The sequence below is a fragment of the Callorhinus ursinus genome, unplaced genomic scaffold, assembly GCF_003265705.2.
Source record: "Callorhinus ursinus isolate GAN/ISIS: 27379988/994484 unplaced genomic scaffold, GSC_fseal_2.0 scaffold32, whole genome shotgun sequence".
Taxonomy (NCBI): Eukaryota; Metazoa; Chordata; class Mammalia; order Carnivora; family Otariidae; genus Callorhinus; species Callorhinus ursinus.
This window is the reverse complement of record NW_027397094.1, coordinates 18,313,675-18,317,737: the sequence shown is the minus strand read 5'-3', so window position 1 is coordinate 18,317,737 and position 4,063 is coordinate 18,313,675. Positions and strand designations below refer to the sequence as shown.

The 4,063-nt window shown below is 42.0% G+C and overlaps 1 non-coding gene across 1 annotated transcript; it reads right to left on the bottom strand.

Moving 5' to 3' along the window:
• Window positions 1-3,258: 3,258 nt before the first annotated feature.
• Window positions 3,259-3,365, bottom strand: LOC112807946 (U6 spliceosomal RNA). The gene has a single exon (XR_003204202.1). It is a non-coding gene; the product is annotated as a U6 spliceosomal RNA (small nuclear RNA).
• Window positions 3,366-4,063: the final 698 nt, after the last annotated feature.

Sequence of the window (4,063 nt, the reverse complement as noted above, 5' to 3'; positions counted from 1 at the left end):
ACCTACATTCATTTGTCACACGTTTATGGAGTGCATTTGGGCCAAAAACTACTATGCAAGTTGTCATACGTGTGATCTAGTCATATGGTTCCACTCACTTGCAAAGGTATCATCTCTTCTCTTTACATATTCAAACCCTATCTCCGCTTCCTTACTCAAGTAATATTTTCTCCAGGATGCTGCCCTTCTCCTACTGTCTCCTGATCCTCAGCACTATTATCACCTCTGATCATTCCTGTATCACAGGGGCTGAAACTCTGGAAATTATGTCTTATTCTCTCATCCAGGGAAGTTTCTGGTCTAGCTTATCCCATTGAGAGGCACTGGAAGATAAAATTTGGAAGATTTGGAAGAGAAAGAATAAAGTATTATTCTTCTCTAATAGCAGTGGGTAGGTGTATGGTCAAACAGAAGTCACAGGGCTCATGGTGTTTAGGCAAGCTCCCAGAAATCACCTGCTTCAATTCAGCAAGTAGCAGACTTCCCAGTGGTGACTTCCTACAATTCCAGCACTTCCTAATGTTCTCAAATCCAGGAGTGTTTCTCCTGACTGTTGTACCCTTGACCCTTCCAACAATTTTATAAGTACATAATTCCTTATATTTCATCTTTTTCTACTAAAATACAGAGTAGTTTTAGACCAAAACCTGACCGATATGGTCATTAGAGTCCTGAAATGAGTTTCCACCATGAAAATTAAATATGGTTTTAGCTTAACAGTTGTGTGACAGGCATGAGGGAACCAGGATCAGAGTCTGGAAAGATAGCACCCCATGTTACGTGGTGGTAAAGCACTTCATAAAACTGCCACCTGCAATAATGTGGAAACCATTTGCCTACCAAGCAGGGGGCTTTAGAGGAATTAATTGGAAAGAACCAGTGTGGTAGTGTGCAATAGCCACTACTGGCTTCTTTGGGCAAGATATATAAGTAAAATAAGAGATCAGAAAGACCCGGCTAATGAGTAAGCAGAATGAAAGGAAATACAGTCTGGAAATTTGGGTGTTGAAGGGCTGGAAAACCTGAGATGCCCAGGTGGCTCAGTCAGTTAAGCATCTGCCTTTGGCTCAGGTCATGATCCCAGGGTCCTGGGATCGAGTCCCCCATCAGGCTCCTTGCTCAGTAGGGAGCCTGCTTCTCCCTCCGCCTGCTGTTCCTTGCTTGTTCTCTCTCTCTCTAATAAATAAATAAGATCTTTTTTAAAAAAGCGGGGGGGTGGAAAACCCAACTATTTCTAAAGTCAAAAGTCCAGCAAACTTCTAAGCTGAATAAAATAATCCAGTCCTCCATCAGTGATCACATTAAGGGTATTGTTTTCCCAATAATTTTCTTGAATAATATCAAAATGGCCACCATTAAGTTGACAAAGAGGAATGAGGATCCAGCAGAAAAATAATTATTGAGAAGAATAATTAATAAAAATAGTAATGGGGGAAAGAAAAATAATAATAGGAATTATGTCCAGGAAAAATGCTCTGGGTGTGGTTACTAACACAGAACTAATACAGAAACAATGGACTTGGGCATTCTTCCAGAAGGCAGAATCATGGTTGTGATGGTTTTGAAATATCTAAACTTGCTTCTAACAAATAGAGTAAGGTGAGGGGATAATGTATGACTTTTGAAATTAAGATTTTTAAAAGGGCATTGTGGTTTCCTTCTTTCTCTCTTAGATAGCTCACCCTAGGAAGCTAGCTGCTGTACCATGAGAACACTTAAGTAGTCCTATGGACAGCTCTATATCATGAGCAACTGAGACCCTCCTCACCAACAGTCAGAGAGGAACTGAGTGTCCTCAAGCCCACAGTTGTGTGGGTTAGCAGCTCCTTCAGCACCAGTCAAGCCTTCAGATGGCAACAGCCCCAGCCAACATATTAACTGAAACCTCAGGAGAGACCCTGAGCCAAAACCACTCAGCAAAGCAACTTCCAGATTCCTGACCCTCAGAAACTGTAAATAAATAAGCATTTATTACTTTCAGCTGCTAAGTTTTAAGGTATTTTGCTATGCAACAATGGATAACTAATATAATGGCCAAACCAAGAGGTGGAAGGAGAGGTTCTTCACAATGTCTGCCCAGCAGGAGTTCAACACTACGGTTTTCAATTTGTGTCCAGTTCTAGATGAACTTGGCAAATATAAACTTGTACTGTGATTAGCCTGTTCTTGTTCTACCTTTCATGTTCAGTTTATGAGGATGCGGGAAGACATATGTATTTTAGTTCTTAGGGCATTAGCCACATGTAAACTGGTGGGGAGGACTGCACATCATTTGAGTGTGATTATTAAACTGGATTCAGAGGGGCACCTGGGTGGCTCAGTCATTAAGCGTCTGCCTTCAGCTCAGGTCATGGTCCCAGGGTCCTGGGATCGAGCCCCGCATCGGGCTCCCCGCTCCGCAGGAAGCCTGCTTCTCCCTCTCCCACTCCCCCTGCTTGTGTTCCCTCTCTCGCTGTGTCTCTCTCTGTCAAATAAATAAATAAAATCTTAAAAGAAAAAAACGATAAACTGGATGCAGAGACTGCATGGGATTACGGGATGTGTTTCTCTTGGGGAGGAATAACTGTGGGAGAAAGATAAAACAGGTATTCGATGACCAGAAGGATAGAATATGGCAAAGACAATAATACTATGTATTCCCCAAACCCCATTTTTCATCTCCTCCTAGACTCACAGCTGAGTTCTATTTCCCAGTCTCTCTGCAGTTGGTGGGGCAATGTGAGTTCCGGCTAAGGGAACATGGGTAGAAGTGTCCAGAGCACCTCCAGGTCTGGCCCCTAGAAAGTCTTCTGAGCCATTCTTCTTGCACTCTCTCTGTTTCCTCTCTAGCTGTCCATATGCTGTGTATCCAGTGAAGGGCTCAGAGGCCCAGATAATTGCAAATCTTCTAGAGGGAAGCAGTCTGGGTCCCTGCAAGCATCATGCACATGCATGTGCACACATGCACACGCGTTCACACACACACTGGACAACCAAGTAAGATAGAAATAAGTTTTTTTCTTTTTTAAAATTTTTATTTAAAATCAATTAATTAATTAACATATAGTGTATTATTAGTTTCAGAGGTAGAGCTTAGTGATTCATCAGTTGCATATAATACCCAGGGCTCATTACATCAAGTGCCCTCCTTTATGCCCAACACCCAGTGGGTGATCCCCCCACCCCCCTCCCCTCCAGCAACCCTCAGTTTGTTTCCTAGAGTTAAGAGTCTCTTATGGTTTGTTTACCTCTCTCATTTCGTCTTATTTTCTTTTTCCCTACCTCTCCCTATGTTTCATGAATTTGCATGTCATCCTTGTGCAGGGGCCATGCCAATCTTCTCTGTATCATTCCAATTTTAGTATATGTGTTGCCGAAGAGAGCACTAGAAATAAGTTTTTATTTGAAGACATTTGTTATAGCAGTTACCTGCCATTACTGAAACAATTTAACTCCTCTGCTCTGAACTGCAATTTTACTGAAAGTTGGTGCCAAACTACTTCACAATTATATGCAGGCAAACTTTTAGTTATAGCAGTCCACATTTACAATTTTCTGACAACCACCCCGTGATATTAGTTCTGGTATTTAAAACCAGAAGAATATAAAACCATATCTCCCAGGAGGGCTTTTGTCTTGGCCTGACACCACATCCCTCCTTTAGTGGTTAAGGGCATAGATTCAAATTATTTAATTTTGTTCTCAGATCAGCCATGTAAGAACTGTGTTTTTATCAACAGTTTGCTATATTTGAGAAAGTCAAGGCCCTAGGAGGCCTGGAGACTTGCCCACAGTCATACATCTGATAACTTTGGAGCCAGTATTTGTATCCAGCTCTTCTGACTTCAAATCCAGTGGTCTCTCCTTCATATCACAATGCAAAGGGAGAAGAAAGCCCATCTGTGGCCTTGGGATTCTCTCTCTCTGCAAGTTTTATTGCTATCTGACTTCAAATATTGAAAATAACAGACAAGACAGGCAAACATCACCCTTCTTCCCCGTTCTAACAAGACTCTTCCCAGACACAGATGATTCCATTCCCAGCTGGAAATGCTTTCCTGGAGCAGGAATTGGAATTTCCCAC